This window comes from Felis catus, chromosome B1 (assembly GCF_018350175.1).
Source record: "Felis catus isolate Fca126 chromosome B1, F.catus_Fca126_mat1.0, whole genome shotgun sequence".
Lineage (NCBI taxonomy): Eukaryota > Metazoa > Chordata > Mammalia > Carnivora > Felidae > Felis > Felis catus.
Genome location: NC_058371.1, coordinates 64036809 through 64049792, shown reverse-complemented (window position 1 = coordinate 64049792; position 12984 = coordinate 64036809). Strand labels below are relative to the sequence as shown.

Genomic DNA, 12984 nt, shown 5'->3' with positions numbered 1-12984 from the left:
TGTTCATCCTGGGCCAGGATCCAAGAATGAGACCCTTCTATCCCTCCAGCTTGAGTGTCACTAGGCTAAATGAATAATGATTCATATTCTAATTAAAATAAACCATTCTGTAAGAGGCAAGGTTAGTCTCAAGGAACAGGTGGCAGATACCTGGAATTAGCCTTCAAAATCTCTCTAATCGCCTTTCTCAAACCACCTTAGGGCATCCTCTTTTTTTTTTTTAATATATTTTTTCCCTAACCCTAAAATAACCAACACAGGGTTGTCTGGAAGTACAAAGGGGATGGAACTTAGATTCTAATGGTAACCAAATATTAAAAAAAAAGATAACCTTTACAACAATGCAGGAAATGGAAATTAAACTAAGGACCCTCTAGTAGTTTTGGGGAATACGGAACTTACGTGGTTCTGGTTGCAAATACCTAAGGTTACACAAGTGCATATACACACATACACAAAGAGTCAATATTACTATATGAAAATTTAAAACAGGGGCACCTGGGTGAATCAGTTGGTTAAGCATCCAACTCTTGATTTCTGCTCAGGTCATGATCCCAAGATCATGGGATTGAGCCCCACATCGGGCTCTGTACTAAGCGTGGAGAGCATGGAGCCTGCGTGGGATATTCTCTCTCTCTCTCTCTCTCTCTCTCTCTCTCTCTCTCTCTCTCTCTCTGCCCCTCTCTCCCATGTGCACTATCTCTAAAATAAAAGAAAAATAAAATTTAAAGAAAAAATCAAAGTATCCCAACAAATCTCAAAAAGAATCCAATCAACCCAAACAATTAAAAACAAAAATAAGGACCCTCTAAAAGATTTTAAACCTTCTAAATGACTGCAGCTTTGTTTAATTTTATATTAATGTTCTCTTAGCAAATTTTAAGAGTTATGTGATTCAAGCATGGTCAAGTTTTTTTTTTTAATGCAGAAATAGTAAAATTACACTGATCCAGATGTTGTGGCTCACTTTTAAAAAACAGCAAAATATACTGGACTCACAGGAAACAAAAACTGGTTGGTCCTATAATATACTTTCTTCTAGTTTTTTTCTCTGTCACTCTTGTCTCAAATGTAAGCAAACCAAGACAAACTATTAGCTATATGAGGGCAAAGATATAGGCTATCCTATTTTATACACGCAGCAAATTATCTGAAACAAAATGTCAAGAACTGGAAGGGTCTGGGATTTTACTCTATACACAAGCTAACAAACGAGGCTGCCTCAGTTTCACAGATGCTGCAGAAAACACAGAATTCTTGCGTCAGAGACAAAGGCAGTTAATTACTCACAGCAATGGCACTAGCCCACGTTTGATCGTTTTCTTGCACCAGTCCCCTAAACCCCAATTATCACATATTGACACGAGAGAGGTGACACCTGCCTATGCAATGGGTTGCATTACAGGAGAGGAATCTCAATCTTAATTCCAATGTTTATAATGGGCCTTTGCCCCAGAGCAACATTTTATATTTATTATACTGGACAGCCAACAAATCCTTCTTTCCTGGAAAAGACAATATTTCTGTTTTCAAAGGCTGTTTGCCTTGGAAATATTCTTGAAAATATCATCCAGAACAAAAGCTGTCAGTGCCTCCGTTCACAAGATGTGCAGAAACACAGAAGACCCATGGAAAATGGTCTCCCAACACATAACAGGTGCTCATTTCCAGTTTTGGATTAATTGATGCAGTGAAAATTTGTCCATTATAATTTCAGAATATTATCTGACATTAATTATTGGTATATTCTTAAATGACCAATATGAATATAATAGTTTGCATATTTCCTACTAAAGTAAGTCATTAAATGCTTCATAGGTCTTTGCTCTACACTAAAAATGATCGCTTATTACCAGAAATATCATTCTTATCCTGTAATGAGTTTATAATTCAAGATAAGACATATTAATAAAAAACCAAATATATTAGACCCTGAAATACATGAGTCAACATGAAGAATATTATTTTCAAGATACCACTTCATTCTATGAATGCAAAGAAAAATTGAATTACATAATTAGAATGAGGATTAGTAAAAGTAACCATAGAAATATGATCATCTAGGACAAGGAGTAAGAAACCAGCCAGTTCTTCTCATGAGAGCTCACAGAAAAAAAGGGGGGGGGAGGGGGATACTTTCAGATATCTTTAAGAGAGAGAGATATCTTGATGGAAAACAGGGAAATGCATATTAAATACAGATTTAATATTTTTATAAAAAGGTTTTAAAAGTATGTTATATTAGAGTTTAAACCTTAGGACAAAAATCACTGCCACAATCTTAATTATATTAAATAAATTCATACTCCTCAAGGAAAAGTAAGCCTTCATCAGTTATTAAATATAAATACATATATTTGAAATAAAGGAAATTTGCTTAAAGGCATATCCAAATGAATTTTCCTAAAACACTTATTTGGTTACTCTGCTCATAATCTTAATGACATCTATATAAATAAAGCCCTACCAGTGAATGCTTATAAAAGCTGAGAACAACCTTCAGCTGACAGCATGGAAACAGAGACCTCAGCCCTACAACTACAAGAAAATGAGAATTCCACCATGAATGACTGGGGAGCAGACTTTCCTCCAGAACCTCCAGATAGGAGCCTAGGCCAACCAACACCTTGATTTGAGTCTTGTAGGATCTGGAGCTGAGTCCACACGGACTTCTGACCTACTGAACTGTATGTAAGATAATAAATGAAAGGTTTTAAGCCACTATCTTTGTTGTAATTTGTTATAGCAGCAAATCAATACAGTAACATACCCCTACTTTAATTTTATAGGTTTTACTACTATGTTCACCCTCCAACTGACCACATATTCTAATTCTAAACTATTCTCACTTTTTTGTTTTCTGTACATATACTTCCAGAACCACATTTGTGGGCCATTTCTGCTGAAAAGAGTCGTATCCATCCTTCATGGCTTAGCTTAAATCCTAAGGAAAATGGTTTCATTCTTGACCATCTAGGCCTGGAGAAATTTCTAATTTGATAAATTCCAATGTTCATATTATACAAATCCACTTGTGGGCAAATACTTACTGCCTTTTATTTATAATTATATTTTCTCATTTATCTTATTTCCCAATTTACATTTAAAGCTCATAAAGGAGAATGACATCAATTTATCTTTCTATGTGACCATCTTATTTCTTAAGGCAGTGTCTATTACATCCAAAATTCTCTAAAAAGGTTATGACAGGTAATGTATTTTGGTTCTATCTACTGAAAAAAGCCAAAGCAAAGCAAAACTTCAATAGATAGGAAATGTAACATCATGAGTAGAAAAGTTAAATTGTAAAAAAGATGGTCCCTGCTCTTCTGCCAGATGTTAAATTCCCAAATTACCTGAGAAGCATATTACTTCTCAGCTCTGATTTTATAAAAAGAAAATTTTTAAATATCAGCTTAAACACATCTACACTTTTATTTCTGATTTACACTTTAAATCCACTAGGCACATCCATCAAACTCAATACTTAATCTCATAAATGCTGATGCTGAATACTGTAAATTATTCTAAACTAACCCATGAAGCACATCATTACCCAGTACCAAATTAAAATTTAAGAATATAAAACAGTTTATTCAATGTAGAAAAAACCAATGAATCCAAGTAAGTGATGACTGGTAACTACAGAGAGAATTTAAACAGCAAAAACTTTAATCAAACAATCTAAAATACACCTTAATATTGCTTGCCAGCTCCTTTCTTTGAGCACGTCTTAAAAAATGAAAGACTTTAAAGGAAGCCAAAGGTAAATGACTATGCTTTAGTTGCCTATCTTCATTCACTATGTCTTGGACAGACTGTTTGTCCTTTGTGTGTGTTCACTTTTTAAATTTTTTTTTTTCTTGAGAGAGAGAGAGAGAGAGAATGAGCATGCTTGTACATACAAACAAGGGAGGGGCAGAGGAAGAGAATCTTAAGTAGCCTCCACACCCAGCAGGAAGCCCAACTCAGGGCTCTATCTCCCTCATGACTTTGAGATGACAACCTCAGTGGAAATCAAGAGTCAGACTCTTAATTGACTAAGCCACCAAAGTGCTCTCCCCACACTGCGCTCTCTTTTTTGAGACAGAGAGAGAACGCACACATGTGAGAGTGTGTGTGTGTGTGTGTGTGTGTGTGCACACAGGCGGAGAAAGGGCAGAAAGAAGAGAGAGAATCTCGAGCAGTCGCTACACTGTGCGCACAGAGCCCAACTCAGGGCTGGATCCCATGAACTGTGAGACCATGATCTGAGCCAAAGTCAAGAGTGGGATGTTCAACTGACTGAGCCATCCAGGCACCCCAAGAGTGCTCGTTTTTTAATATTCTTTCAGAAAACAACATAGTATACAATTAACTTGCACTTCAAAAAATTCACTATGATTCTAGTTCTCTCTTGTATATGTATTATCATTGCCCTTAAGGTGCATCAAAATTCCATTTCCTCTTTTATTTCAATTTTGCTCATCTCATTCCTACCCAATCTTAACATTAAAATTGTTTTCCTTATAGGTTTTGCTTTTGACTTTTTAATGTTTGCATATGTCACCTTACCTAGCTTAGCATCTTGGCTTTATTATGCTGGAAAATCCTTTTTAAAACTTCCAATTCTTTGGAATTTTCTCAGTTATTTTTGCCACTAGAATATTCCAATCAATATAAATGAGCTACTGAAAATTCCTATCTAGAATTTATGGCCAAGGTAAAAATTTTCATCTTCTCTTCCTTAAATAGGTTAAATCTTACCTATTAGATGCCTATATAAAAGACTTTATATATCTTTACTTATATAATCAACCTCTACCTATCAGACAAAAAAAAAACCATCAAAATATCAATTCTCTGAAATTCTCTTAGTCAAAAGTTTCTAATCTAGAGAATAAATATGCTATTAAAAGCCAATGTTTTGGGGGTGCTCGGGTGGCTCAGTCAGTTGAGTGTCTGACTTCGGCTCAGGTCATGATCTCACAGCTCATGGGTTCGAGCCCCGCATCAGGCTCTGTGCTGACAGCCCAGAGCCCGGAGCCTGCTTCAGATTCTGTGTCTCCCTCTCTCTCTGCCCCATCCCCACTCATTCTGTGTCCTTCTCTGTCTTAAAAATAAAATAAAAACATTAATTTTTTTTAAAAGCCAATGTTTTTGAAAATTAACAGATGGCAAAAACCTAATGTATTAAATAGTAGTTACTAGTTCATAAAACACTTTCAAGTTTATTCCAACAATCTTGGGGAATGTATATTATAGCCCATTTTTCACAAATTATGATACTGGGGATCAGAGAGGTTAATTAACTGGATTAGATTTACTCAGCTACTAAACATTAGATTTCTTTTACCTTTAAAATATATGAAACATCCATATTTCCATTGCTATGCTCTCATCTAAGCCACCATGATCTCTCAACTCAGTTACTGACATTGTCCTCTCATTTCTTGCTATTCAAAAAATGGTCCACAGACCAGCAGGCAGCACTCATCACCTGGGACACTGCTGGACATGTAGAGTCACAGACCCTACGAACTACTGAATTAGAATCTACATTTTGATAGTATCCCATGTGATCATGATCATAGAACACATTAAAGTTTGATACATATCATTCTAACTTACACCTCTACTTCCTCCCTTGCCTTCTATTTCTACATAGAAACCAGAGTAATTCTTTTAAAATGAGAGATTATATCACTGTTTTGCTGAACACTGGAAGCCAATTTGGTACCATGTCTCAAAAAATTTTAATATGCTCAATACCTTTAGCCTTCCAAATCTACTCCTCGGATTTTATCTTATACATAATGATGTTCATCTCAGAGGTATATATAAAAATGTATGTAAGTTTATATGTGGAAACTAACTAAATGTTCATTGAGTTATAATACATCTCCAAGACATAATAATGTAAAGCTAGAGATAAGCATGTCTTTTACAGAATATTTAGCCAACTTAAATATACCTGACATGCTTTTAAGAAGGAAAAGTAGCTTGGAACACAAATACACAAATAAATATATGATATGCTCCATACATGGTATGTGTGTGTGGTTTACACGTTCCTATAACAGATAAACCAGAGTGTTAATGGTGTTTTCCCTGGTGGAGAAAAAAATTACGTTCTTATTCATGCTTTTCTATATTTCCTAAGAGATAGAAGTTTGCATGTTAACAATGTGCCAGATGTTTTATTAAATGTCAAAATTTCATGACAGGTCTTACTATTTTCTCCCTTACTTAGAAGAAGTACCCATGACTTACAGATGGTAGGTAACTTTCCCTAGAACATGTAACTAGTAAGTAGCAGAGTCAGCATTTGTCTTAGGTCTGATTCCATAGTCCAGACACTTAATCGTCACCTTACGCCTAGTGTTCAGGGGAAATTAAAAACAAAAAACAAAAAACAAACAAACAAAAAAAACCCCCACAATGCATTAGGACCACAAAAGTGTAGAAATAATACAGAATTTATAGAGAATTAGGCTGATTCCTTCACAATAATGAATAATTTTTAATACTTTATTTTCTGGGACACTTCTGCTTTTACCCACATAGCCCTCTCAAAATGCAAAAGAATTTTTATTTGCATCCGAGTAAATATTGCAACAATGGCATTTCAGATATTGATGACATCAAGGTGTGTGCATATGGGACTCTGACCTCCAGACAATAAATAACAGAAGTCAAATGATAATGCTTCCTTATTTCTACTAAAAAACACAACAAAACAAAAACACTAGTACTAATCTTATAAGACAATTCCTCTGAGGTCTGTTTCTATACATCTCAGGATAGCTTTTTTTGTTTTGTATTATCTCTTCAAGGATGTTTGCACAGCAGATAGTCTTAGGAGGTAGAGATTGTGTCTCTTTCAAATCAGGATAATAAAGACAATGCCTTCCTCCTAGGCAAAGATTGGACAGGTCTGCCAGTAATCCCTTATAAGATTAAAGGTTTCTGAAGTTCATGGTTCCATGATAGTGACACACACCTACTATGTGCACAGCACTCAAATGGGTTGCTCCTCATCACTCCCATGAAACTTCTAAGGAAGAGTAACTGATATAACTGAAGCTCTTTCTGCCTGTTATCATCTATCAGGCATGATATTTTGTCTCTGACCCAAAAGTTTTGTGTCTTCTAACAGTATCTGTGAAACTGGCAGTCTAACTTGTTATCTTTCAAGAAAGGTAAAATCTCAGATCCATGCCAGCATCTGACATCAGGATGGGAAATCATAAGAATACCCCATGCAAGGGGATAAAAACTAACTAGGACAATTAGAATAGAGGTATTTAAAATTATCCCAGAATAGCACCATGAAAGGACTCCACTCACTGTAGAAGTCTCCTTTCAAAGCATATTTTTTACATCCAGAAGGCCTCTTTTCTTCCAGTGACTGTCTCATACAGTCTTATATCTTTCATATTTTTAGAATTCTAAAAGAAAACAATATTAAATCTGATTTGATTGGAGCAAGATTATTAAGTTCTTTAAAATATTTAATCATTGATGAAAAAAATGTATTGGTTTAAAGAAAATTCTGTGATCTATAATACACAGGAAATAGTAAAAACCTTTTTAAATTCTGTCTGAAGAAAGTCTATTTGAATATATAAGAAAGACAAGATGTATTTAATGTTTCTTTCAGAGTTATTAATGACTATGTCTCGTGGTTTTAGATTTGACTATATGAAATTGTTGACATCTCAACATTCTTTTTACCTGTAACGTTACTTCCTATGTAACATCACTCCCATTATGTGATTTGAGAAATGAAAATGAAAGCCTAATGATATTTCTCATTTCGTGATGCCATTGTTTGATACAGCAAAAGTCCTTGCAGAGTTTGTGATGTTGGCACACATGATGGTAACAATGATGATTCGCAGGGCAACATTTGATGCGATATAGAAAAGATTCAAGCATAATCCATCTCCTGGTTTTCTAGTGTTTCCAATTTTTTTTTTTTGATCATCAATATTTGGATCTTAGCTTTTTAGACCCAGGCCCCTTTTCCCCTGAAAGAGATGGTTTTCAGGGCACCTGGGTGGCTCAGTCACCTAAGCGTCTGACTCTTGATTTCAGCTCAAGTCATGATCTCACAGTTCGTGGATTCAAGCCCTCCATCAGGCTCCTTGCTGACAGTGCAGAGCTTGCTTGGGATTCTTTCTCTCTCCTTCTCTCTCTGCCCCTTCCCACACTCGTGGCTCATGTTCTCTCTCTCTCTCTCAAAAAGTAAATGAACTTAAAAACATTTTAAAAAGATATAAAAGTGATGATTTTCCTAACTGAGCCTATTCATCAGTTCCAAATGTTTCTTCCATTAACCTCCTGAAACAGCCTTTTTCAGACCACAAAGAAACAGTTCAAGTACCTGCCCATTAATCTTTCTTTTCATATTGCTCCTTTTATTATATTTGGGTTTTTTTGATTTTTTGTTTTTTTGTTTTTTTGTTTTTTTCTGTTTTTTGTCTTTGTTGGTTTTTTTTTTTTTTTTTTTTTTTTTTTTTTTTTTTTTTTTGGTTTCAGCTCAAAGATTAAAATGATCTTTAGGGGTTCCTGGCTGGCTCAGTTGGTTGAGTGTCTGATTTTAGCCCAAGTCACAATCTCACAGTTTGTGGGTTTAATCCCCATGACAGGTTTTGCACTTACAGTGCAGAGCCTGCTTCAGATTCTGTCCCCTTCTTTCTCTGCCCCTCCCCTGCTCACATTCTCTCTCTCTCTCAAAAATAAACATTAAAAAAATCTAAAATGATCTTTGAAGATATCCCATTCAATCTCCTTTTCTAACGCAGGAATTGTCTCCTGAACATCTTAAACACACCAACATTCAGGCTCTGTTGTAAAACTGCAGTAATGAACAACTCAATACGTCATGAAGAAGGCTGTCTTGATTTGAAAAGTCTCTAACTGTTAAAAAAAATTATTCTTTATAGCGTCATGTAATATGAATGTTGCAAGTTACTTTAGGTTTCTAATTCAATTCTCTGTTCAATCTGTTGGGGGTTATGTAAATGGGAGGAATAAAGAAATAAATAAGTGAACAAACAAAACAGGCACAGTAAGCTTCTGCAAACCATAGTTAAGGTAATAACCCTGGATAATGTGCTAAGATATTAGGGATGGGAAAGCCCCTTGGATTGAGTGGTCAAGAATATCTGCACTGAGCCCGTCTCTCCCAGAACACAGGCATTAGGTGATAAATATTTATTTATTTTTAATGTTTTATTTATGTTTGGGGGGGGAGTAGCAGAGAGAGAGGGAAACAGAGGGTTTGAGCGGGCTCCATGCTGACAGCAGCATGCCCAATGCAGTGTTCAAACTCACAAATTGTGAGGTCATGACCTGAGCTGAAGTTGGACGCTCAACTGACCGAGCCACCCAGGAGCCCCTAAGTAAATATTTATTAAATGGATAAATGAGCAAAGTAAAAAGGATGGTAGCAGTAGATATATGTAAATTAAAATTGAACTTTTAGTCAATGTAAACATTCTTTTGCATTTAATGTATGCTAAGTAAGTAGCATGGATTAGGGAAAAGAATACAGTCCCAAAGTAATGATCCTGTGGGGACCACTGCTTTGAAACTTGATTAAATTTATAGTTATGTTATAGAAAAATGCACACATACATAGGCATGCAACACTCTCTATCATCTTTATTTTATATCCCCATGGTCAACTTTGCCACCTGTGGCTTGTAACAAGACCTTGATTTTTTTGAAAACCTTTGAATATTAGATTTGAATGTTAGCTTTGTGTTTAACTAAAATTTGTTCTTCTTTAGTCCAGCCTGCATTATTGGTATTACTCATCTTTGTCACCAAGAAAAGGTACAAACATCTACCTTGCAGAAGTAACTTTCAGAGAACTTCACAATGTTTCCAACTGCCTATAAATATCAGCAACAGAAATAAACAAGTCCAACTGTAGCCTGCAGAAGCCCTCTTTGAGTTTTCGACAATTACTACAGTACTTGTTCTTGGTGGTTGGACCATATCCCCCTGCCCCTGGTACCTTTCTGTAGTGCACCAGTGCTCTGACTCTGTGTGCTTTGTCTCCTACAAGCAGCACATCCATTTCTTTATTGAAGGGCTTCCATCAGACTGCCCAAGTCAACTTGGGCTGCGTGCTGCTGGGAGAATAGTTAGCAACTGAGAACTTCTTTTTGGGCAGTGTCTCTTAACTGAAGACTGGCAGGGGTGGAGCTATAAATAATCCAGCTCTCCTGCTGTTGCAGGACAATGCAGAGGGGTGACCCTCCCTGGCTGAAGAGCTCTCCAGGGCATGTGAGACAAAGTTCCCATGAGACCTTTTAAAATCCCACTTGGGTTCCTTCACTTCCTGCCACTTCCTTGCTTCCATTCTCCCACCATGCTTTTCTGGAATGACTTCCTAATAAATCACTTCCGCAGGAACATTCTTGTCAAGGTTTGTCTCTGGGAAATCCAAACTAAAAATGTTATTAGTGTTACCGATTTCCAATCTGTTCACTTGGAATAACAGATTGGGCAGGACTCACAACCAGGGCCGGCTTTATGAACTTGTTACTGGTACAACCAGACAGGGCTTCGTGCTCAGAAGGGAACTACACCGTGTGGGAACGTGGGGGTTAAAACTTTGTGGCTGCCATCTTAAAATTCTTAATAATACTATCTTTGAATTTGTCTTTGTTTTAATGTTTGTTTATTTTTGAGAGAGACAGAGACAGAGTGTGAGTGGGGAAGGGGCAGAAAGAGAGGGAGACACAGAATCTGAAGCAGGATCCAGGCTCTGAGCTGTCAGCACAGAGCCTGACATGGGGCTCGAACTCACAAACCGCGAGATCACGACCTGAGCCGAAGTTGGACACTTAAGTGACTGAGCCACTCAGACACGCCTTAAATTTGTCTTTTTGCTGGAGAAGTCTGATGAGACACTGGAGTAAGTGGCTGGGGGCTTACACATGACCCTGTATTTTGCCACGTCCCCATCTCCCTAGGGCAGACAGGTTCTCAACCTCTCTCTTCCACACTGATCCATTATCAGCAGCCACTCTGCCCCCAGAAGCTACCTAGGTGTGGGCATGGGGAGAGTTGTATGGAATTGCAGAGTGGTGACCCAGGCACTGTGAATTTGGTACTCACCTCGGGATCATCTTTCTGCCTGAGGGAAAATGATATTAAATAGCAAATAAAAACATGATGACATTTCAAGAGAGAGACTATAAAAGAAAACTAGAAGCTTTTTTCCTGCTTTTAACCAATTCATGGGCCCCATGAATTACATAGCTGGCCCTGTACATCTTTGCAATAATTATAATGAAGACTGTAGTGCCTTGATTAAAAAGTATGAACTTACTCATACCACAAGAATATCCACCAATTAAGTCAAACTAAAAAGAAACACATCCAACTAAATTATTCTATGTCAACGTGGTAGAAACTGTAGTTGCTTAACCCAACTTCCATTTCTCCCTCTCAGCCTTAGTAATAGAGAACAGCTATTTCTCTAGATACATTATCTCATATGATTCAGATTAGATTTTCTAATCTCCCTTACATCTGGATATGGTCGCTTAACTAAATTCTGGCCAGGGACATATAAACATATATGCTGTACAGGACTTCCACGAAAGTTGCCTAAAAGTAGCTGAAGAAAAATTTTTGCCAATTTGCCTTATATCCTTCTTAGCAACTGAAAACTCAGTCATGAAGCATCCATCCTGTTCATGAGGTAGCTGTAAGGATAGAAACAATGGGCTACAGTAGTGAAGCAAAAAAACAAAACCCCAGATCTTTAATGGAATTGCCGTAACTCTCTGAGCTATCTATTTCTGGATTCCTTGTATGTAAGAGGGAAGTAGAAACATCTATCTTTAAGTACCAGTGTTTTTCCTCCTGCTGTGTGTAGACAAACTTAACCTTACCTGAACAAAAAAAAAAAAAAAAAAAAAAAAGGCAATTATTTTCCTGTAAAGAAATACCTAACATATAACCAATTTAAAAACCTTAGTATGGTTGACACACAATTCCGTATTCATTTCAACTGTACAATGTATGTTTCAACATCTCTATACTTTATGCTAGGCTCACCACAAATCTAATCAATCTTTCTTGCAACATGTCTACTGAAAGCCAAAAGTTAAAAGGAACTCCACATTTTATTCCATTTCTTGACTTTAAAATACACCTTTTGAGGGGCGCTTGAGTGGCTCAGCTGGTTAAGCGTCTGACTTCAGCTCAGGTCATGATGTCACAGTCTGTGAGTTCAAGCCCTGCATCAGGCTCTGTGCTGACAGCTCAGAGCCTGGAGCCTGCTTGGGATTCTGTGTCTCCCTCTCGCTCTGCCCCTCCCCCCATTTGCACGCTCTCTCTCTCAAAAACAAATATTAAAAAAAATTAAATACACCTCTTGAAAAGCTGGTTGTTCAAACCCCTGTAGCTGATGAACCAGACAATAGAGCAATGGAAAAGATCTGTTTGGGATGGTTGTTAAAGTCTTTGATGCAAATATTCACAGTATAGAAACCAATGAGTCCCAATGATGCCTGTTGAACTTTTTTTTTAATGTTTATTTTTTTTTCACTTTGAGAGAGAGAGAGAGAGAGAGAGAGAGAGAGAGAGAGAGAATGCACGTGTGCATGAGCAGGGGAGGGGCACAGAGAGAGGACAGGGAGAATCCTAAGCAGGCTCCATACTGTCAGCATAGAGCCCAACACAGGGCTCGGTCAGCCCAAATCAAGAGTCAGATGTTCAACCGACTGAGCCACTCAGGCACCCCTGAACTTCTTGGTTTCTTAAAGTTGCAAATTCAGATATATTGCCAAAAAGTGCAGGTGCTCTATGCAGGGTAACAAGATTTTTTCTGTTGAAATTTGGCTTGGCATAGATATTTCACCATCTGAAGATAATAATGGCCTTAGCAGTTTGCAAGGGGGACTCACAGAACAGGAATTCTTCCCTGATATTTGATGCTTGAACATAAGAGCTGGTTGCACTGAAAGAACAACA

At 37.1% G+C, this 12984-nt stretch overlaps 1 protein-coding gene and 1 pseudogene across 4 annotated transcripts in view; both read right to left on the bottom strand.

Moving 5' to 3' along the window:
* Positions 1-12984, bottom strand: part of MARCHF1 (membrane associated ring-CH-type finger 1) — an 867957-nt gene that overhangs the window by 519662 nt on the left and 335311 nt on the right. The window lies entirely within an intron of this gene.
* Positions 1-12984, bottom strand: part of LOC123385142 — a 48964-nt pseudogene that overhangs the window by 12419 nt on the left and 23561 nt on the right.